General features: G+C 37.0%; 1 protein-coding gene across 4 annotated transcripts in view; it reads left to right on the forward strand.

The window, feature by feature from the left end:
- Positions 1-25,084, forward strand: part of pde4d (phosphodiesterase 4D, cAMP-specific) — a 201,349-nt gene that overhangs the window by 57,232 nt on the left and 119,033 nt on the right. The gene's annotated exons all lie outside the window — the stretch shown is intronic.

The raw sequence follows: 25,084 nt of genomic DNA on the forward strand, positions 1-25,084 counted from the left end.
TTCTGGGAAAGGAGGAGGACAGGGAGTGGAAAAACGACTAAATGTAGTGAAATCTGAGAAGGTCACCTCAGCTCATTGGCATAAGTGACTGCAAGTTTCTGTCAAATGTCCCCCCACCTCCACCGTTCGCTCTCAGTCCTGTTTCTTCCTTAAAGGCAGGATCGGATGAATGATACTCTGCCTACAGGTTCAGTCGGTATAAGCTATGGAAAGCAGATCAAATGGTCCCTGGAAAAGTGGCAGAACAGTCTTAAAGACCCTCCCCAATGAAAATTGTGTTTTTTTTTTTAACATACTCTTGTGGCATTTTTCTCATGACGGAGGACATGTTTAAAGAAAATTAAGCTTAAAGGGGCCAAACCATGATTTTCTTAAGACTTTCAGAGTAAACTAAATCCACATATATGATCATATATTACCTTTGGGACACTAAAAAAAAACAAATTATTTATGAATTTATTGTTGTGAACTGTTGTAAAACAACTCGATCTTTGAGGCCCCGCCTGTTGCTGCTTGAGGGTGCCACCCATTTAATTACGTCAACTTAGAGTTTTCCCCGTCAGCATGTCACCCACGAGGAAAATAACATCAATTTAAAAAAGAAAAATCAATGTACTGGACATACAGTGTAGCCCGGGCATTTATCCCAATAAATTGGCACAGACAATGGTTGGTGATGGCTAATGGGTTCATTTTGCTGTGAAATTCGGTCAAAAAATTCAGACAACAGGTGAACACTGGAGTGGAAACATTCTTAATCATTAAGCATCATTAATCTCCGTATCCAAAATCCTTTTCACACGCACTTTTCTGTCCTTTGCTCTCCACCAGGAGATAGTCTGCTCTGTTTTTCCACCAGAAAAAAGTCTTCTCCCTTTTCTATCAGGAAATAGTCTGCTCCCCCTTTCCACCAGGAGATAGTCTGCTCCATTTTTCTTACAGGAAATAGTCTTCTACACTTTTTCACCAGAAAACCATCTGCTCCCCTTTTCCACCAGGAAGTATTCTTCTCCCTTTCTTCTTCCGTCTTCCCAATATCCACATCTGCTCCCCTTTTCCACCAGGAAATAGTCTTCTCCATTTTTCCACCAGAAAACCGTCTACTCCCCTTTTCCACCAGGAATTAGTCTGCTCCCCTTTTCCACCAGGAAATAGTCTTCTCCATTTTTCCACCAGAAAACCGTCTACTCCCCTTTTCCACCAGGAAATAGTCTGCTCCCCTTTTCCACCAGGAAATAGTCTACTCCCCTTTTCCACCAGGAAATAGTCTTCTCCCTTTCTTCTTCTGTCTTCCCAATATCCACGTCTGCTTGCACCATTCCCGGATGCGTACACGATCCATCCCAACATGTCGTGTAGATTCCTCACCAGAAGTTAATTCGAATGAGCATTTCTTGGCCATCGCTAAAACTGGCTCACCACACAGACAGCCAGCGTCTGCACGACTGTGCATTTGCTGGGGGTGGGGTGTTCGCAAAGCTAGCTGATCATCGCTAGCTTCGGGAGGAAAGTGTTTGTGTTAGCCTGGTGGTGGAGCAGACTCTTCCTGGAGAGGGCGGGTCTTAACTTGTGATGTAAGCATGTGAGGACCCGCTCGTTTTCGTGGGTATTGGAGGGGCTGCTGTTGAGAACGCAGGTTTTTCGAGGATTCCTCAGAAATGTTTGAACGGATCAAAATATTACTTTGGGGTTCTTTATAGTGAGGAATGAACATTATAATACCCTTAAAAGCTACAATATTTTATATTACATGGTATGGCCCCTTTAAATGTACATTTCTAAGGATTTCTTTATTGAAATAATTGTGAATTAGGAGCAGATAAAAAAATCAAGTTGGACAAACAGCCTTTTTTGTTGAACTGGTAATGCTGTCGGGGTTGTGAGAGTTAACAAGAAGGATGGATGATGGGAAGGGGGGCAGGTTTACTCCATTCCAACAGTTCCACCCTCAACTCAGAGACAAATTTCTGATGAACTCCTGCTGCTCTGCAGAAACTGTCTTGAAAAGTATGTTCTAATTCCTTGTTCACTCACTGTATAGTGCATTTGCCATTTTGTAGCGTTGTACGAATCTTCAATTCCCATATCGAGTGAACTAGAAATTACCCAGAAGTCTTTGCTTGCATCAATGCTCACTACAGTAGTAAATGTAGACCACAATGCATTGCAGACGGACAATTTTTTGCAAAAAAAACATGTTTAAATTTTTTTATAAACCATTGACATTTTCATTTTTAGTGGAGGCATACATAGACGCTGTTAAATGTTCGTATTGATTAGATTTTGAAATTGGTGATTAGATATTCGATGTTTAAAAAAAAAAAAAGAAAAGTAGTGAGCATGTTGTTCAAATTATTTTTAAAATCCAGGGCACTATATATTTTTTTAGAACTCTGACATAGTTTTTTTTTTTTTATATTGTCTAAAAATGGCTTAATCATAATAATAATAATAAAAAAAAAAAACGTTAGGAACGCTTTTACAATAGATCAAAAGATAATTGCAGTTTATCTTAAAAATAAGCAGCCTGTGTGGTTTTCCACATTGATCTTATAATTGAAAAAAAAAAAGAAAACATAGATTTCCATGCAATTCAGCCAAGCTGATTTCACGTTGGCTTCAGGAGGGAAATTAGGCTTTAATTAGGTTAAACAGAACAAATCAAATTTCACACAGGAGACTAATTACCTTTGAGGCACATTGTTCTCCAACAGAATTCTGGCTACCAACAAGCCAAGTCAAACCATAGACCTCATATATCACAGCCCAGTGGGCTATTATTTAATGTCTAGCAACACTTTGCTCTGAATGCATATTTACGTGGATGACTTGGAGATTTATGTTTCAATAACTGTGTCAGTATCTTTTGTCACCGACGTACAAAATGGCATTCATCTGCAGTTGTGGATAGCAGAAGATAGTTGTATTCAAGGTAATTTGAAATCCTTTCATGACTTATTGTCTGCTATAGCCAAACAGATGATTTCCGTGCACACTGCTGGGTGCTGCAGATCAAACCAGCTCAGTTATCCTGCTTGTCACTCCATAAAATATAGAATCAAAAAACTTTTTTCCCTTCTTTTTGAAAAACTTTTCTTAGTGGTGTTTGCAAGGCCTCTTTTAATTGAATGCATATCTGCATCTGCAATCCTTTTCATGCTGCATGAAGCAGAATGCTTTTTTTACCATATTGCCTCGAAAGCATTTTAACTTTTGCTGTCTGCGTTTTTTAAGACAATGCTTTTAATTAGCTGCCCTAATTAACAAGCTGGTGGAAGGTCATGCATCTTATAAAAATCTCAGCAGTCAAATTGTGGCTCCAAGTCAGGTAGACGGGACTTATATGCTTATCACAACCGGCAGATGCAACTTTTGAGGCATAGCCCCTGTTAGAAACCTAATAGGAAGTGCCAGTTACTCGCCTAGCACACATAGTTAATATCATTCTTGCATATAAAGAGAGACAGCACGCTTCTGCCTTAGAGGTCCAGTGATAACACCATGTCTAGTAGAGTAGCTGCTGTGGTCCAGGGTCCCTCCGCTCCAAGGTGAAACACATCAAGTAAATGTGTCACTCTCTGGGCCAGGCTGGCCGCTCCCAAGGTTTCTCCGAGACCTCAGTAAAAACACGTGGAGTGTCCTCTGATTAGGAGATGGACGCTCACTCATGACTGTCAAGCTGCCCGCTATGGAGACGCTTAGGTGAGTTTTCTTCACCTCTGCTGATGAAGAGGATTGTGATTTTTATTTATTTTTTATATCCCCCTGTCCTATTTAGGATTTGAGAAAAAAAAAAAAAAGAGGAAACGTCAAAACACAGCAAAGTGAAGCAATTCAAAGGAATAGAGTGGAGGATGCTGTGTGTCACTTCACAGCAGAATGGAAACTGTTCAACTGCCTTGTCACTCTGCACAGTTCTCAGCAGTTTCTGTATTTCTTGGTCCCTCCAGCTAGTCCTGCTACTCTCAATGGCAGTGCCAGAGTGATGCTTTTAGCCAGTATGAAGTGTAACCCCGTGGCTATGTCATTAGATCCCAAGGGTGTTCATAAGCGAGGCAGGGACTGCTATTGGCTTCATTGCTATATATAACTCCAATCACAGTCGTAATCACAGTCATGCTTTTTAGGCTTCTGTGGCGCTTTAACAGTCCTCATTGACTGTATGGCCTTGCTCCCAGAAATGTGAAAGATGTCCAGAAGTGCTAATGAACACCGTCAGAAAACGCTGCACTGGCAGAGATGAGCATCGATGAATCATGAGCGATATATTCTGACTCCGAATTTATCCTTTGCATATTTAGTGTCAGCCATCAAAGCACTAATAACTACACGAGTGTCAAACACCTTTGAGTATTATTGACCTGGAGGATGCACTCTCCCAAAAAGCAAAAAGCTGAGCATGTTTATAAGAAAGTTACTTTCACACAAATATAGGGGGAAGAAGTCCAATTTTACTTCACACATCACATCTTGACCATTCATTAGATGGCTTCTATTGGGCTCACGATCAAAAACTGAAGCATCATTATCTGAACCTTTAGGGCAAATCTGTTTGATTGACAGAAAAAAAAGAAAGCTATGAAAAGAAGGAACCCATTTAAAAATAAGGAGAGTTTATTTTCAAAGTCAGATTTCTACAAAATGTGCAAAACTTCAGAAAAAGATTGAACTGTTTTTATATTTTTAATTTAAATCATTGAGCCTTTGGATACAAAATTTTATATTATTACAGCAATAATATCACTGGCTAAACCAACGCTGGAACTACAGATGGAATCACATGTGGAAATTGCTGGTGGGATACCAGGCTCTCTATGACTGATTGACCTTTATTTTTGCCAAGCAGTGCAGCCGGTTTCTAGGAGCTGTGAAGCATCTCTGGTGAAATGAGTGAGGTCGTGGAATTGCATCTTCTTGGTGAATCTTGGTGCTTCTGCTGAGTCTGATGACATTGTTACACAGAACTCATTTCTCTTTTTTCTTAAAGCTTTTAGGCTTTATTAGCTATAATTGCAAAGTCACTTCAAAGTGCAGTGGAGCAGTGTAAGTGTGTCTATACTCTACTGGAGGAGATATATTTAAGCTGTATTTGAGATGACGGAATAGAACTTATATAATAATTTCAAAGACATGCTGGAACAAGGTCTTAAGTTGATGATATTTAAAGAATTTTTTTTTAACATATTTTTAGCTTTTTGAGCAACAACTTTAATAAAATAATCTACATATTTGGATACGTAGTTGAACCACTTATCCCGGTTGTAGGTGCTATTGACAATATTAAAGCACGCTTCTTTAAAATGTGAAAAACTATATGCAAATGAGAGTTTTAACTAGAGTTGTGAACGTTAATGCGTTAACACACGCGATTGATCAAAAATAATTAAAACGTTAACATTTATTACGGCAAATTTATTACACCTCGCAAGGAAACAGTCCTTAGCTTTGCCTCTAGGGTTCAGGATTCCACGGCGTGGAAAATAAATATTCAATATTCAATAAATATTCAAGTATTTTATCTTGTTACTTTTTAGTTTTGATCACTTTTTCACAAAAAGCGGACTATTTGATCCATGGTCTGTCACGTTGTATATAAATGCTGATTTTCACAATAGATTAAATAGAGCTTCAGTTCAGAGATAAAGTTCACATCTTACTGCTTGTTTTGTCCAGAAGATGAAGAAAAGCAGCCTACAGAGTGACATGGAGATTTTTTTTTTTTTTTTGTCTCAGATGCACCTTTTCTAAAAAAAAAGAAAATAAACCCAAGTGCTCCTACAGTGGATTAATAGCATCATTATACAAATGTTAGGCTGCATCTTTAAGCAGAATTTTGAATTGTGGTGCATCACCTGCACACCAGTTGGATTTTCGTATGTGTCTTTTGACCAGCAACAATTATTAGTTGTGTCAGCTCCAAGCTCCTCCTAAAGCTGACTCACAGCCCTGTCACATTTTGACCCACAAAAAACTGTATAGGGAATATCTGCCAAGACGCCTTCATTACAACTATTTTGAAACATTTTTTTCCTATAAAATTTGTGAATTTCTCCAACAAGTCCTTTTTTAAACCCATTTACAATCAGAATAACAACTCCTAATAGTCTTGTCAATTTTCCTGATTTACATATTATTTTTGCTCTTTTGCTTGATTTTTGGTCCATGTAAGCCGTTTCTAGCAGGTCGCCTTTCCTGCATTCCTAGAGCTTTGCTGAACTAATCTTTTGTAAATCGTTTTGGATTAAAAGCGCCTGTTAGGTGACTAAATGTAGAGTATTAGACGTCTTAAGATGTCTGTTTACTAAATGTTGAAGCTATTTTACCTTGATAGACTTCTACTGTAGCCATAGATTTTGCATCTTTTAACCATTTTGTGTGTGAATTTACCTACATTATATGGAAAATATTCTGGTTTTTGAGGTGATGCTAAATAAAAGCCGACATACGGCCCGGAAGGGTTAAACTGCTGCAGAGAAGATGCTCCGGATGCACTTTGGGAGTGTCTGCAAATTCGCTGCCAAAAACCGAGGCAGAGAAGAGTGAAGCCAAACGTTTTCTTCATTTTCTTCAGCCAACAAGTGATCCGTCCCTCGGTGTGTTCCGTCACATCTGCATGAAAACAGTCACAACACAGCTTATTACAGTATTAAAGGTGACGCTGAGTGTTCATAACCGCTATTATACTGCTGCGTTGAAGTGAGGCTCGAGGGAAACATTAGTGCTTCTTCGTGGAGAAGAGCTGTGCTAAAGTGGCGAAATCTCAAATAGAAGCAGAGCTCCATGTGAAGAAGTATGTGAAGCAGACGGGATGTTTTTATCAGCGGGAACAGTCATTTGCTTTTCATAGCCCTCCCCAGGCGCTGTTTTCTTCACTGGTCATCTGCTAGGCTAATAAAATGCATGAAAACCATTTCTGAAGGACAGCCTTGCATGGGAGCTATGAGCCAAAGCTTTTCCAGACTGACTGTTTGATGTTAGGTGATTCCCTGGGCTCTTGGCTGGCTGTGGTCCTCTGATCATATTACACTCAACTGGGTGATAAAGACTGGAGCTCAGTGAGCAACTGGTCTGGTGTTGGGTCTGCTAATTGCTTTGAGTCAGAGCAGACTTGTGATTAAGTATTTCTGTCAGAGTTTCTGTTTCAAAGCTGTTGTGGGAACAATGAAAATTCATCTCTAAAGTCAATTTTTTTCACACACAGAAAAACGAAATTGAAATTTAATCAAACTGCATCACCAATAAAGCTTTTTAAGAATCGGTTAAATGGAAAAAAATCTTTTATTAACCTGAAACTGGCTTATTGAATGGACAATTGTTAGGATTCAAAGTGGTATGCACACTGTGATTGTTTCCGAGATCATTTCTGTAAGACCCCTATCTTTCTTCTGCTTTCGATTTATTTTCACCCATCAAATTTGCACTTTGCTCCCAGACCCATTTCCTCCGAAACCCAGCATGTTGGTGCACACCCGCTAATACATAGTTATTGCCCTGTTTTTATTTTGTCTGTCTCTCCCTTAATGTCCTTTTCTATTGCCCCCACACGCCTATATCCTCCTGTGTCAGAGGCTTGCTCCTGAATGATTTGCCTCGTAGGACCTCATGCTTCTTGTCATTTGTCATGTCTGTCAGATCTTATCTCAAGGCATGACAAATGCGTCGGAACAAGCCTGCTTGGTCATCAAATATGGAAGTGACTCTGAAGCGGATCCTCAGAACTGGGATGAACATCTTCTAGCCTCTAATTAATTATTTACCGAACAAACAAAATTGTCTATTTTTGAGTTGCTTTGTAGTCCGTCTATTCATCTTTTTGCATCAATGATTTTGTGATCTTTAATTAAATTCATTTTTGAGAAACTAATTTAATAATATTTATATTATGTCTGAGGGATTTAAAAGAAAGATGTGGACAAAAATTAACTCTCGGGCAAGTTTTGGTAGACAAAGCTTGTTTTTTGTTCTTCATGCACTTATTTTTAGTTTCAATACTAAAAAAAAAAAACTCTTCACAAACAGACCATTAGAGATCTCAGTCCCAGGAGATTGCAGCCATTGATCAAACAAGTGATGGTAGAAATGAGGCTGGCAATCATCACAGGAAACTGGGCAGAATTTTATTATTTACAGGTTGGAGCCAAAAAAAAAAAAAAATCAAAGTCCTAGCATTCCCCTGAAAATATTGTAATAAAAAAATTCAAAGACTTAATGAACGTTGCACAATCTTCACTCAGTCAGAATCAGGTGGCATAAACTCACAATAAGCTGTTGTGTAAATGACTGTGCCAACACATTCATCCAGAGTGTATCATGGTTTTTCCAAGGTAAAGGAAATCAAGCCTGGACAGTGAACCTCCACCCTGGACACAAAACTTTCCCTTTTGGCACAAGGCTCTGGGCTACAAAGCCCTTTCACCATACATATGGTCAGCCACTTCCATGTTATTGCTCAGAACAGTTCTAGCATTTTATAGATTTTACACTCGCCGGCCCCTTTAATAGGCACACCCGTCCAACTGCTCGTTAATGCAAATTTCTAATCAGCCAATCACATGGCAGAAACTCAATGGATTTATGCATGCAGACATGATTAAAACAATCTGCTGTAGTTCAAACTGAGCATCAGAATTGAGAAGAAAGGTGACTGAAGTGACTTTGAAAGCAGTATGGTTGTTGGTAACAGAAACTGCTGATCTCTTGGAATTTTCACCCACAACCATCTCTACGGTTTACAGAGAATGGTCAGAAAAAGAGAAAATATCCAGTGATCTGCAGTTCTGTGGGTGGAAATGTTTTGTAGATGCCAGAGGTCAGAAGAGAACGACCAGACTGGTTTCAACTGGTAGAAATACATCCGTAGCACAAACAATCACTGGTTACAACCAAGATCTGGGGAAGAGCACCTCTGAACGCACAACAACCTTGAGGCAGATGCGCTACAGCAGCAGAACAACACACTGGGTACCACTCCTTCAGCGAAGAACAGGAAACTGAGGCCACAATTCACACAGACTCACCAAAACTGGACATTAGAAGATCAGAAAAATGTTGTCCGGTCTGACGAGTCACTATTTCTTCTGCGACATTCGGATGGTAGGGTCAGAGTCCATACTGCGTTCTATCAGTGGTTCAGACTGGTGGTGGTGTAATGGTATTAGGGATATTTTCTTGGCATCCTTTTAGTACCAATTGAGCATGGTTACACACAGCCAACCTGAGTATTGTTGCTGATCATGTCCATCCCTTTTTGGAATCATCTCAGACTGGTTCAATGAGTTTACTGGACTCAAATAGCTTCCGCAGTCACCAGATCTCAACCCAATAGAGCAACTCTGGGATGTATTGGAACGTGAGATTTGGATCATGGATGTTCAGTCAGCAAATCTGCTGCAACTGTTTGATGCCATCATGTCAAAGAAGAATGTTTCCAGTACTTTGTTTAATCTATGCCATCAAGGATCAAGAAACGGGGGACCAACCCGGTACTAGCAAAGTGTATCTAAAATGGCCAGTGAGTGTATATCCTCCTGTTGTGTGTTGTTCATTATTTCACAGTTAAACAATTAAAAAGCAGACTAAGACTAATGCATTAGGTGGTTCTTATGGTGCCTTACAAAAGACAGTTTCTTATTCTGATCCTAAATGTTTTTGCCTCTTGGGGGGTTGCTTAAATGGAGGACTTGATGTGTGTTTTAGATGCATTCACTCTACAAAAGATGAATGGAGAAATAACGTGGCGGAAAATAAGCTTTACGAGCGTGGAATCAGATTTTTCCCACAGAAACCCTCCTTGGGGATCATTTCCCACACCAAGTGTTTAAATTTGCTTTTCATCAGGATATGCAGATGCAGTCGCTGCGGCGTTGGTTTTAAACCCTCTTGACGTTTGGGTTTTCCAGTGCAGTTGACTGCATTGTCAACCCTTTTATCACCCCAATTCACACCAAAGCAGCAGCGGGTAACAGCGGCGTCGTGTCAAACGCGAGTGAACTGGTTTGTGTTGAATTAATTTGACAATTCACACTGGGGAGGTTATACGAACATTTTACCATCAACTCACCACAATGCAAAGCTCAAATTAGGTTGGAGTTCAATTTGTCTGGTGTCTCCACATTGATCGGCCAAATCAAACAAAAGGAAATTTCAAAATAAACCTCAGCTATACTTTAATAAAAGAAACAGTTTATAAAAACATGACGGTGCTGTGAACATGGCTAAAAGAACTCCAATTATTATTGCACTATAATGAGAAGTTGTTTCTGATGTGAAGAAGTTCATATACTTTACTACACCAGGCTTTTTGATATATATTTTCCCTCTGTTTTACGGTGACACACTCACAAACAAACACAAGTATAAGAAGCAAGTCTGCAAAACACAGAAAGAAGATCCACATGCGAGCTGGTCGAAACGCAGCTCTGACGCCTTTGGTGTGAATTAACGCTTTTGAAAAAATGCGCTCTAAACATCCTGCTGCTGTTGCAACGCTCCCATGACTTTTTCAGTGTGAATTTGGCTTATTTCTGTTTAAGAATCCACTTTTAAAGGCTGCAGTGAACAAATCATAAGTGGGCGGCCATGGTGCAGAGGTAGGGCTGATCAGAAGATTCCAAGTTCAGTTGCCTGCCCATGTGTTGAAGTGTCCTTGGGCAAGACAGTGAACCCCACGTTGCCTCTGGTGGTTAGAGGTTTGCTTCAATGTCTGTCAGTTTGAGCCGCCATCAGTGTGTGAATGTGTGTGTGCATTTATACAGTGATTCACACACTGATATTTAAGAACACCCTTGAGACTGTGACTGTAAAGCGCTTTGGGATTTCTAAGAAAGTAGAAGTATACCCTTTTTATCATTTAAATGCCAAAGATTGCTTGGAGTTATTTGACAAGTTTAGAAAAAAAGTGGTATTCTTGGTGCATCCAAAGGTTTTATTTGACCTTTTTCAATATATTTTCTTTATTTTTGTGGAAAGGACCGTCAGTCAAGTATCTGTATGGGTAAAATTGTTTGTACATTTTTATAATAAGAACAAATTTTCTCTGTATTTATAAAAAAATGGGGTGATAACATTTTGTCTCTGCACCACACACTATTTCTTTCTTTCCTTTAATCTATAGTTTTCTGCATTGCATCAACAACTAATAAGCAATATCTTCTGTAGATATAAAAGTTTTGTTTTCCTGTTCAAAATTTGTGTAGTCGTGTAGTATTTTAAAGTTCCAAGTTTTTTTTTTTTTGTACAGATCTGTAATTGTCCAAGACAATACCAGAGATATTTGCTTTTAACCAGATTCAATCAGATTCTTGATAATTAAAGTGTCATTAACATTTATTGGTAAATGATGGGTGGAGCAGGAGGTCCAGAGGTTTCTACTGTCGTAGTGATGAACTTGAGGAAGTTAATCAGAACGACTTTGGATTGTTGATAGTGGGATTGTGAAGAGTGAATCTTGCTTTTGTATGACAACACATTATTAAACACCTGAAATTATTTTTTTCTTTTGTCTGACAACTGTGAAAGATTAGGACTCACAAAGAGTCAGAGTCATGTCACCATGGGGACTTGACTGGCTAATACATCACACCAACATGATATCCTTATTAACAGGAAATGGGTTTCATCTGTGGGGAAGAATGGAGAAGCGGGTCGTAATTACTCATATTATGAGCCATTAGTGGTTCTTTTTCAATTCTGTACCAATCTGTGTCCATACATCATCATCGATTATGAGATTTAGCAAACATTCAATACTTGAATTATTATTTTTACAACATAAAACACTTGTTATATGCAGAATAAGAGGGGACTTTTAAATTTCAACATTTGATGCCTTCATCATAGAGGATTTAAGAATATAAAGTTTTTAGCCTTTTATATTGTAGGCTTTATTTGCAAAAAGTTATCAAAATGAAAGTTTTAAAGATTTTTTTGTTGTTGATCCTGGAAATATTGTGTTATAAGTATTTACAGAGGAGTTTTGTTACTTAAAGCTTAAAGTCCCAGTCTGATCATATTTTGATGTATTTTAAGTGTTCCCAGTGGTCTTTTAATTATGTTGTTTTTTGCCCAAATCCTAATCACATTGGAAATTCGATTGTAATGTGTGAGCAATCCTGCCCCCATTCCCCTCTCCGTTGCTAAGAGCTTGGAGCAGGAAGCTTGTGGCCTACATAGTGTATTTTTTACATCACAATTAAGCATTTTGTTGAACAAATTGTTTATTTTCCATGTCTTTAGCCCATTTACTAAAGTCCTATAAAAAAGCTTGTGGAGATTTATGTTTCCTTTATTTGAAATATGTTTTAATTTTGATCAAACACAGTAAATTGACAGAAAACACTCACCCACCCACACTTATGAACCCAGCTGATCTGACTGGGGATTTAAGTCAATTATTCTGTAATAATTCTCTGGCCTACTGTCCTTAATTTTTGGTGGGTTTTTATCTCCCTGTCCTCTAATCAGCTCACATTCCAGACTGGAAAACATCTATTCTACTTTGCATTCAGTTCTATTAAAGCAACCATGTTTTCTTCTCGGAAGTCATGGTCAGACACTCGACAGACAATTCTTCAAAGAGGTCTCTTGTTGTTTTATTGATTTTAGTCACAACAGTGTGTTCCTATTTTCCGACTCTGTACTGAAATCCAGGTTCCAAGAGTCTTTAACTGAAGGCAATAAAAAACAGTTTGTTCCGCTTTTGATATGACTGTTAAAGTTTTGGTAACACATTAAGTTTGTGGAAGTCAAATCTTCTCACCGTCAAAGCCTTTGTAAACACACAAACTATGAATATGCTATGATATACACTGTAGTGTTACACATATCATTCAAAAGAACATTGCAATAAAACATTTGTAGGTGTAAAAATTTCATAATCATTACATGAAAAATTCTGATCTAAATTGAATAAATGCTTTAATCTGTTCATAAATGTTCCTTTTCCTCTCACATGAATCTGGGAAATTCAAATTTTCTGCTAAAGAAGTTGAAGTGGAAGAATGTGAGGCGTTATTTTCACGCATAAACAGTTTTAGATTCTTGGCATGTTTGGATTCGTCAAATATGCTTCAAAAGACTTTGTAGCTGTTCAAGCCAACTTAAAAAATTGAATACAACATTCTGAATTAAACTACAATTTTCTTCTTCTCATTTGGGTTATCCTCTTTTTAATCTAATCTGTAGTTTAATATTACACTATTGTGGAACAATAGAAGATTTGTCCCTATTTTTGTTACTTCTCAGTTTCCTCTGAGAATTTTGTCTTTTGTTCGTCAGTCTCCAGTATGGATCATGCAAATGAATTTAATTTTTAAAAAGTACATTAGCAAGTGAACCAGGACCCTTATTTTGAAGCAGATCAGGATTTGCTTGTTTTTATTGGAACCAGAGTTCATATGAGCTTCTGGAATAAACAGACCAGGATCTCGAAAATTAACCCAGATGTAAACCAAACCGAGTCTGCGCTTTGTTCCCCTAAAAAACTTAAATTCTTTACTAAATCTAGTTTTATAGTTCATTCAGGGTAAGGATGTGGTGATGACTTCACAGAAAACCACAGACGTAGTCTATTAGTGGTGTTAATCAGGCACTGAGGAATTGATTTTTGACTGCAATGCAGTTGGGGTTTCACTAATAGTTCTGCTATGTGTGACCAACATGCAGTTTAACAAGTTTAATCATCTTAGAAAGTGTCTCTAATAGAAAGTGCAGTCTAGCACAGCATGCAGGGCAAAGTTTAATCTGCGTTATTGCAGTTTAAAGGCCTGTTCCCTGGCATAAAATTGCAGTTACTCCAAGTAGCAGCACGTCTCTGTTAGAAAATCTTGTTTCTGGCAAATTGACACTTTCAATTTAATTTTTTCAGGAGTGCATTTGAACATAAAACTTAGATGAATAATTTGGACTCAGCTGGAACTGACCATCAAAAACTGGATTGACATATTTCTATTCTATAGTCCTCCATGACAATTGCCATCATTTGGAAGTACCAGGTCTTGACTTTTGCAGTTAATATATAATTCCCATCTCAAAAAGATAGTTTTTACCATATTCTCTGTTCAGAAGTATAGAAAAGATGTCTTGTTATAGTTGAACCATATTCTGCCTGCATCCTCTTTGAAAGTAGAGAAGGTCACCTTGCTCATTTGGGGAAATAGTCGCCATGGCTACATTAGTTAGATAGGTGCAATGATTTCATTGGAGATGAGATCTCACAAGGATACTTTGACAGTAGGCAGGGAGGAGTAAAGCCAGATTATTTTGGAGAGAAGAAAAAGATGGGCAAGCTGTTTATGAAAATGTATTTTTCTTCTCCCTTAAGCAGAGGATTACAATTTTATAAATATTCTGAAGTTGTTTATAAATGGGAGGACGATGGGGTTTAAGTCTTTTTAGATTTGAATAGCAAAAGTTGTTTTTTATTGAAGATAACAGATCAAATATGCAAAAAGACCAAGTCAAAGCCAATGAATTATGATGTATTTAGTCCTTGTAAAGATTTTACACCATGTGTGTTATTTTTACATTTATTACATTACATTTACATTTATTTTTACTGATTAAAGATTAGAGGAAGATTTACAAACTCACCTAATATACACTATATAACACTATATATATATGAATACTATATATATATATATATATATATATATATATATATATATATATGTATACATATATACTCTATTTAAATATATTAAATACACAATATATATTAACACTACATAAATATACTGTTCATACACAGGCAGGTTCTTCTTTGAGTTGGTTCACTTACAAGTGAATGTTGTCTGATGTTGTTTAGTCACAGTGTGAATGCGTTTCTTTATTCGCAGTTTCACGTATTCGCAGATTTTTTTTTTTTCCAGTCACATGACTCTTTCGGTTCGTCACAAAAACTCAGACAACTCAAGATGCTTGTATGAAATTTTTGCATCTGAAAGAGGTGGTTGTGTGTGGTTGATGCATGCTTTAGCAGAATAACACCCATAAGACGAGCTATAATAAATGCAGACCTTTGCTCTGAGATGGAAAAAAAAGCTTGACATTTCTCAACATTTCTCTCCTGTGCTAATAAAGTACAATTAACCTCCATAGTCGTATGTAATCAGCCCTATGTAATCTGGCCAGCTCTCTTAATTAACCTGGTTTCTTATATATCTTGTAAACCAGGAAACGGTTTAATAATGTATAGAAATATATTTTATGGAGCAACTGTGGTGCCGAAGTTAAGCGTTTTGCTTCTGATTGGAAGGTCAGAGGTTCAGTCGCCAAAGTGTCCATTTTCAAGACACTACATTGCTTCAGGTGATCTGGTTAGAATGGCAGCAGAGTTACAGTGTGAGAATTTGTATGTGTTCATGGATAAAAGGAACTTGTGACTGTAAAGCGCTGAGGGCCTAAATCAAGGTAAAAAAACACTATATAAATGGATTAAACTCAGTTTGGGTGAATGTGATGGTCACTTCTATGTAAGCCCACAAACTCCAGTAAATTGGTTTATGATTATGTAAATCTTTTCAAATGCGCTAAATGTGAGCACATAAGGTTTTGAATTCTGGCTGTTTCACCTTTTATTCCTGCATAAATATGTGATCCTAATGTTTACCTTCCCTTTTTAGAGCCCTGCACCTGCTTAATGTTCATGTCAAAGCTCAACTTTTACATCCAGGTTAGAATATGTCTGGAAACGCTCATTCCTGCTAGTATTATGACATATTGTCAAGGTTAAGTAAAGGTTTTAATAAAGCTGTTTTCTAAATTCTCCGCTAATCATGGTCACAATATCCCTACATCCTTATGTGAAAGTATATCTTGGACAAGATATTGTTAAGTCACAGGGTAATACTTCTAAATTTATGCATATTATAATTTTGGTTTGATATAGGCTGTAAACACAGAGCTATAATCCTTCCACAAAGATCGTAGGACCTATTTTTAATGTCGCAGTGGGATGTCCTTGTAGTAGGAAGTCTCCACTGACGGTTTGCTTCACTGCTTGTGTTTGACGTTGTTGTAACCACCCCCTTCACCTCTGCCCGAGCTGCAATCTCACTGGCGTCTTGACCCATTTGTCTTTTCTCATCGCGCTCCATTTATCATGCATCCAACTGTCAGATCTCGCTTCAGGTACAAATGGATAGTCAGCGTACATTGCAGGAAAATACAAACTATTTATTATCTTCATATGATTTCCAACTCTAAATAAATACAAATTTTCCCTGTATCTTAAATCGTGTTTTATTTATTATTTAGCACAAAGAGGGTTATAAAGGAAGTGCAACCGCACAAGATAGTTGTGAAGCTGGGAAGTTTCCTACCAATTTCATTTCAATGCATGTTGTATAAAGAGAGATATACCTGCTGGCGCATTTCCCTTGAGTTACAATGTAATGAGGCTGCAGGTCTGTCCTTCAGCCTTACAGTTGTTGCCCTCAGTCATCATCAGAAAATTGCTCTTTCAGATATAACGGAAGCTGGTTCATAGTGCTGCAGTGAAGGTTTCAGCATCTGACAGGGATGTTAATACACAACAAGAAAATCCTTGTCGGTACATATATATATATATATATACTTTTTCTTTCTGTTTTGTCCTTGTCTGTCGCAGGATCTTATCACAAGGGCAAAATCCCTAGACTCTACTTGTTTACGATGGGAAGAAAGAACTCCTGCATGAAAATAAATAATTACAGTTTTAATTAATCTTTTTAAAACAAAAAAGTGCCATTTTCCACACATTTGCAGTAAGTAACAGTGAACACCTCCTATATTCTGTTTTTCTCCCGGGGCACAAAAACTGTTAGCAGTGAGATCATTGTTAAAACATATTTTTTTTTACTTTCTTATTGAAAATGTGCTGGTAACTAGTAATACTGTGGTAAAATCATCTCTGTGCTGCATGAATATTCAGATAATAAAAATAACTGTTAAAGGTTATCATGAATTAAAAAAAACACAGTTAAGTGCTACTCTGCAGTACGTTTTTGTGAGGCCTTATTTCTCCAGTATTGATAATTATAACAGTTAGGCTGTCGCCAATGTGAGCTGAAATTTTAGGGTTATTGTGTAAATGGAAATGAAGCTGAATGTGCAGAAACTTCTTGAGTCCATGCGTGAACATTTCCCCTTGAATGCATGAGCGCTTTCATACCCGCATGCTTCCGTTTCTGTGCCTTCATGGTAATTGCTTCACCCCTAATCAACACACTTTTGTTTATCTCGTATAAAGGGCCTTTATTTATGTGATGACTTGGCAAAGCTTTACATTTTAAGTGTTTCAAAATCACTACAGTCGGATGCAGTCGGGTCAATACAGTTCTACTTCATTATGCTGGACTCAGTGGCTGTAATTTTCCTCTGTTACAGAAGATCACACTCTGGATATTTACCAACCCTTTAGAGCTCTTTCTCTTTTTAATCAACCCTTTTCTGCTTTCTGTTTCTTCCACTCGGCGCTGGTCTCCCTGTGTCTACTAACCTCCCTTTGAGAGGAGCTGTGTAAATATAACTTTTCCCCAGCGTAGCTCTGTGTCTCTGCTCCCTGGTGACTTTCAGTATTCTCAGATGATGAACTGAGAGCCACAGATACGAGAAGAGTGAAGATTTTAGTCTGCACTAGATACTCAGAGGCTTGTAATTCATGGTCCTGCTGTCATTCAACTCTATGATGCAGTATGAAACTAAAATGTGAGTCGCCTCACAATGTATAAATAGTATTAAACCTTAAAAAATACATTTATTTAAAATGAAATTAGTGAATTCTACTTTAAAGTGATCTGATAGTGTTTAATAATAGGAGGAACTCTTTGATTCACAGAGTTTATAACACCTTTAGCTTTGTATGTATGTATGTATTATGCATATAAATGTATTCCCCTAAAAATAATAGTTCCATCTTTTACAAATAAAGGACTTTAAAGACAGTTATTTCCAGATTTCCATAAACTAGAATAAGCAGGGGTGCACTTCAGTTCTCATTTTTGTGGAATCAACTCTCCATTTCAGTCGGAGAGACAGACACAGTATCTTTAGGCTAGACTTAAAACCTTCCTGCTTGATAAGCGTATAGTTAAGGATGTCTGGAGGAGCCTTACTGTAAGCCATATCTTTAGTTTTATTGCTAAAGGCTTTGACTGTTGAAGGTCATTTTAGGATTGTATATGGACAGACTCTTAGCCACTCAAATTTAGTGATTGGAGAAGAGGGAGTGAATAAAAGTTATTCCTACTCCAACAAGGTTGAAGATTTATCCTCATTTGATCTTTCTTTACTTAAATAACCTTTAAAAATAAGATAGTATAAATAAACTGCTGAAATAGCTAACTAATTTATTTGTTCTATTTCCAGTGATTGTGTTTTTGTTCATCTGCTTCCTCTTCTATTCTGCTCTTTTGTCTAACAAAAAGGTTATTTTTCATGTTTGTCTCATTCCTGTCCTCTCACACTTCAAGCAGTTTATGGCCAAGATCAAAAAGTTTCATTTTTAAGACATATTTTCTGCAGCTCATTAGAAATACGATTTTTGGTTGTGGGCAGTTAGCGTGGAAGTTAGCTCAGCTAACATTAAGCCTTTGTTTACACTTTCTCATGCTAGCTTACAGCTTCTCACAACCCCAAGCTAACTTTAGCATAGCACAACAACAGGACGCAATATTGGAGCTATCCAGGTTCACAGTTTTTGAGATATCAGCTCAGACCAGGAAAATTAAGGAATTTTTTTGCAAGTGGATGCTTTAGAATTGGTTTCTACCTTTTGTATATACAGTATCTGCTTTGGACTTTACTACTATGTAGTGCTGCACATCAGTGCAAGCCTTCTTTCTCCATTTCAGAACACTTGCCGTGGTCAAAAGAACATGAACAATGGGGCTAAAGCTCTGGTGTTTAAAGGTTCAACTTTAGGTCCATTTTTAAAGCATCTCCAAATAGATTAGTGGTTGTGGTCATTTGTCAAATTAGAATATTTTTTAATCAAATATACATGCATTCATTCATCACATCTTTTTTGCAGGGCAATCAATAAATCGAGGAAAATATTTTCATTAATTAAAAAAATGTTTTGAGTTTCAATCAAACATAAGAAAGCAGCAAAAAATCTATTATTTTCTTTCATTTCTATATTTATTATTAATTTAATAATAAATTTTAAAGGTTCAAGCTTCACTAAGATGTTTTAGGTTATCTTGACCAAGCTTCAAATACTATGATTAACACAAATAGTAAAGGAAAAGCTTGTTTTAGCTGCTTTTAATATATATTTTGCTTCCTTATTGATTGCACGTAAAGTAATAAAGTTTGTATCACACACTGGGTTGACCAGGTGCCAGGCCAATATTGTCCTCTCTTGTGGTGTGTGAAATTAATCTGACAGGCAATAATGATGGAAAAGGAAAAACGACAAAAAGTCACTGAAGCCTCTCCAAGTGTAAAATGCAACTGATCCTTTTCATGACTGATACCATACAGAATGTTCTGACCAGTTCATCTGAACAAGTGAATAGCAGTGAGCAGCTGCCAGTATTATCAAACTCAGAAAGCCAAACACTGTAATCCCAAAATTCAAGAATAGGTGGTTGAATAACAAAGTTTGACACCCATAAACGTGTTCGTTCATGCTGGCAAAATGAAACTGCCATTGGAGGCTTTCAGGGGAACAGAGGAACTCGCCCCTTCATGAGTGTCTGGTTTCTATAATTGGAAGCAGTCCTGTCACTATTGTTGTTGAACAGAAGGAAGTAGAGTTGTCAAAGGGTAGTGCTGCACTTGGTAATTCTTTTCTTTCTTTTGCTCGTTTATTGTGCGACTTGGTGACTCATTTCTTGTGGGACAAAGAAAAGAAAATAGATTTTCTGATAGGAAAGCATGCATGCAGCTCTTAAAAAAATTATATCTTGAACAAGGCTAAGATTTGAAAAGGCGCAATGATATGTTTCAGCAATCTCTTTGAGTGTTTCTGTGTGATCGTCTTTGAAAAAATGATCATTTCGTTTTGTTTTACTTATTCACATTTGCCCCATGTGGTTTCAGTTGCTTTCAGTCTTGTCACATTTGTTCAGTCGATCATGTAACTCTCTTTTTTCCATGTTTTTTAGATCTATTTCTTCATTTGAAAAAAAAAAAATCTTTTCATTTTCTGGTAACCCAAATATTGTCAGGGATATTTGAAATGCTGGGAAGAGATTTTTACAGGATGCTTGCAAATTCAATCCCAGAATTAGCAGACAGAGATCATTTTGTACACATTAAAGCAACATTAATGTGGTTTCATTCAAGAGTAAATTGCGCGGTGACATTTAAAATGTCACCAGAAACCTCTGGCACACTTTTCAAAGGCTTCTGACAACCTTTACAATAAAAGGTATATTATGGTTATTTCTTTATCAGTTAATTACTTACGAAATGATTTTGGTATTTTTCATATGTTGCTTCTTGTTCAGCAGTACACTTCAATCATCTCACAGTCTGGTAGAGCAAACACAAACATGGGAAATACATGACACTTTTTTTTTAATTATTAGGTCCAATTTGTGGCGTCACTTCTGGTGTTTGTTTTGAGCTCCAGTAATAATACACTTACCTGATTTAATAGACTTTTTAAAATGTACTCACAAAGAGCATTACTGGTTCTCACAGTAACTCTGTCTAAACTGTGCAAACACCTTGTAATATTTGAAGCTTTTTAGGATCACACCTTTTTAGTTCATATTTTACCTGGACATCTCTATATTGCATTTCACCACACTTTTATTTCAATTTTTTTTTTTTTTTGTTTCCATACAGATACTTCTTGTAAACAAATTCACACTCGTATTTGTTCTCCTGCTGGTCATTTGCACAATCATTTTACAAAAACTTTTTGTTGATTGAGGGTTGTAAGCATTTTTACAACTTTCTAAAGTTAAGTCCTATCTTAAAGATAGAAACTCGTTTATTTATTTTAAAAAATCTAATTCAGAAACCCATATATTACCCTGTGGTATACCCCAGGGATCCATTTTAGGCCCCACCGTTTTTAACTTGTATATACTGTGGAGATTTTTAAATGTAAATTAAAGACACATCTTTCAACTTATCTTTTACATAAATCATTTAATCAACTTAGTTGTTTATATGTTGGGCTTTTAAGTACTTTATGCTTTTATGGTTTATCACTTTTATGTTTTTACCTGTTCAATCTTTTAATCTATGCAGTCCCTCATCAAATTATAGCCACAGCATTGCTTTTATTTTATATTGTTATGTCAGTTTTATTGTCGTTGCTTTTATCTGTGTCTTTTGATTTTTATTGTTTTAACTAATGCTTTAATCTATGCAGTGCCTCCTCAAATTTTAGCTTCAGCGTTTCCGTAATTTTCTATTTTTACGTATGTTGTATTATCTCTTTTTTTAAAATCTACTATGTCATACGACTTCTTATGTTTTAACTAATATTTATATGTCTTTTTTGTTCATCACCTTGTGTTCAACAACAAGTTAATGAAAAATGCTTACATAAATAAAGTGATTGAAATTAGATTTTTGGAAGCAGAAAAGTTGAAAATGAAAATATGTTGGATTTTGCTCAATAGATTCATTTAAATGGACTTTTTACTCAGCCAGCTCTAAAAAAATGCATACAAATATTTGAGGACTGCAATAAATATACTTTATTTGTACAACTTGAATTAAAGTAAAATTAGTTTTAGTTCTGTTTATGTTACATGTTTTCCAGGTGCTGTGCTCATTGTTTTTGCTCACTCTTAATTAAAGTATGAAAATAGATTTGCAAAAAAACAAAGTTTTGATGACGTGTTTTACTTGTTATTCCCCTTTTGGGATTTCTACTTGTAAAAAAGGAGGATACTTGTTCAGAAAAAGAATGAGTAAAGAGGAAACTTCAGACAAAAGGGATCTTGTATAGAGGAGGTTAAGGCGGGTTTACACAAGTAGTGAAGTCGAGTTTCTTTTTTGTGTGAAAAAGGCTCAGATTTTCAAACAATGGCCCCACAAACTTTGTAGTATCTTCAATTTATGGAAAGCCAGAATTCTTTATCTAGAAAGCTTTTTTATGAGCTTTTTATTTTGAAGGAGATGGAAGAAAAAATGAGAATCAGAGATAAAATGTGAAGTTGAAAGCCATTATGTGGCACTTTATAGATGAGTGGTGACAGGAGTTTCTCCCCTGGGCTAAATTAAAAGGCATTACCCTGTGCAGAAAGGAAATTGTGATGTGGTGCTTTTGTTGACAGTGAGGTTAGCTGGTGCTGAGTCGAGCCATGCATTTATTATAGAGGTTTATTTGCTTGTTAAACATGAAGGAAAATTAATATTTACAGCATATGGCGAAGATCAGAGAAAAGCAAATTAAGAAAATTCCCTCAGTGTTGCGCATGACAAATGTCTTTATCTTGGTTTATAATAATTCTTCTCGAGTCTGTGAGGTAAAAGCTAAACGAACAACAATTATCAGCCGTGACTGAGTGAAACGATGTAACGGTTTAGTCAGTGGGTTTGATCAGAGGATGGGAGCTTTCTGGATTTACCGTCTGGTGGTTAAAAATCAGCATGCATGTCCACGTCAGCACAGATTACAAGCTTCGAAAATGGGCCGCTGATTGATTGAGCTGATTTTTGAACTCTGTTTTGTGTTAAATTCAGCTGTTGGGACTGTCGAGATGTGAAAGCTTGTGTCTTTGAACTTTCCCTGCTGGTTTCTAAAACATCACTTTGGGGCCAGACAATAGACCTCTCAATAGACCCCTTCCCTTAAAAAAATACATTTTAACACATAATTTCCAATACTGTCACTGCCTGATGTTTACTATAAAAGTGACATACCAGGTCAGAGATGGATGGCTTTGTAAGAAATTCTAAAGCTCAGAGCTTTGAGAGAATCAGTGTGGTGCTGCTTTTCTTGAGTAAATAGATAAAAGTAAATGTCATCTCTGTCTATGTTACTAAATATCACATTTTTGCTACTATTGTTGTGGGAAAATGCACTGGAAGTGTTAAGAAATAAAGAAATTAAATACAAGTTTATTATGTTCTTGGTCTGATTATTAGTGAATTTTTCTAGCTCTGTATGACTCATTAGAAACACCCTGGGGAGCTGATGTGTTCACAGAATGCTGCAAAGAAGAATGAAGGTCAGACTTGAATGTGTCTTTGTGTGTGTGTGTGTGTGTGCTCTGATGCAACTGTTCCTGGAAACAGAAGGTGGGTCAGCCAACCAGTCAGCCATGCAGTCGATTCTCAAGCCACAAACAAAGCAGGGGACAGCAGCCGTCCACCCAACCAAACATACTCCGAGGGAACAAGCTGACAGAGATGATTCAACATCTGCTCGGCATCTGGGAATGTAGCCAGTCGTCCGGGCTGTGTTACACCACCTCCCTTCATCCATTTAACCATGCATTATCTGCACAGGCTTTGTCCTGGTTAGGGTCACGGCGGTTTCTGGAGCCTTTTCCAGGTGTCTGTGAGCATTGGCAGGATAAACCCCAGACAGGTTCATCCCAGGACCACAAAAACAAACAACACAAACTGATGCTCTGTCATTGAACAAAAAAAACATTTTTTTTTCTTTTTGCATTGACATAATTACATAAAATGGCTTAAATGAGATCCGTGATTTCTTTTATCTTACACTTTAGGAGCAAGCAGTTTGGAGTATAGCTACTGACTCTGGAACTTCACTCCTAGGACTGGGTTCCTCTTTTCAGACCACCCCTGCTTCTCTAGCCTGTGGTTGCCTGGACACACTTGATCCCAGTGATTAGCAATGGGTTGAGCAAAGATCTGGATATAGAAAATGAGTTTTATTGTGGGCTTCAAGGCCTGGAGTTTTGCATAAAACTCGTGTTTTGGTGTTTTTAACATGTTCTTGTGTCATTTTTTTAAATGATGGAGGACATGTATATAAGATTTAGCTCAAAATTGCATGTCTGAGTATATTTTATTCAAATTATTCTGAAAAAATAGCTCATTTATGAAAATATTCTGGCTTGGTCTGGTTCTGAGCTGTCAGCAAGATGAAGGGAAAGGGGGGCGGGGCTGCATTTAGCCACCCCAATGGTCCCGCCTACAACGCAGAGTAGTTAAAACAATCCCAGTGGGAACACTTTTACATCAAATCAAACGATAATCAATCTATAATTAGTCAACTCTTACATTAAAAGAAGCAAAAAAAAAAGTTATTTTAATTTTGCATATTTTTAAGTCACTAACTAGGAATCAAGATCGTCTTGAAACAGCAACATTTTTCATAAACATTGTAATCTCTTTGCATTCAAACAGAACATCCTTTTTTTGTAAGAATATTGAAGATATTGGGAAAGAGAACTTTCTAAAGTCCAATTTGTGTGATTAGTAAAGCTTGTCCATCAAAAATAGGCTGGACATTTACTCGATGCATCTAGTGGGATTATATTACTATGAAGAGATACTTAGGGTCCAAAAAGCAACAGCTATTTTATGTGAAAAGAACATTTTAAGTCATCCAACCCTGTCTATCTTAAACATACCCCGACTGCTTTAATAAGTTAATGATTTCCATCAGCATAGCAATAAAAATGTATTTTCTGATGTCTAGTAAAGCTGCTTAATGGAAGCATGTACACGACTGGACCAAGTACAAAGCCCTGTGGGACGCCATAACTGATGGACAACTTATTTCTGATGAATGTGACTTGAACCTGCCTAAAACAGTTCCTTTAATACCAATAAAATATTTTAGTATCTGTAATAAAAGGTTATGATCAGTTACACCATTGCGTGATATCCAGAACATGAATGCACTAAAATGTTGTGCAATAAGAAGCCGCAAAGAGCTGCAATTAAAGAGGCTGCTGTTATTGGAACTAAAGCCGGTTGGGCGAGGGTTGTTGGCTTTCCACCAAAGGAGAAGTGTAAGCAGAGGAGCTGACAGAGTCTTAGGTGACTCCTCAGAAGGAGTCTAAGAAAAAGAGCAAGCTAAATTACAAAAGGAGAAAGAGCTTTTCTTTATGTAAAGACCGTCTTTGCATTTCCTCTGCTGGTTTTTTTTTCTGTTCTGTGTGTCATACATATCAAAGTGCATAATATGGATGACAAGCCAAACTGTTTC

Source organism: Oryzias melastigma, linkage group LG9 (genome assembly GCF_002922805.2).
Source record: "Oryzias melastigma strain HK-1 linkage group LG9, ASM292280v2, whole genome shotgun sequence".
In the NCBI taxonomy this organism is placed as follows: domain Eukaryota; kingdom Metazoa; phylum Chordata; class Actinopteri; order Beloniformes; family Adrianichthyidae; genus Oryzias; species Oryzias melastigma.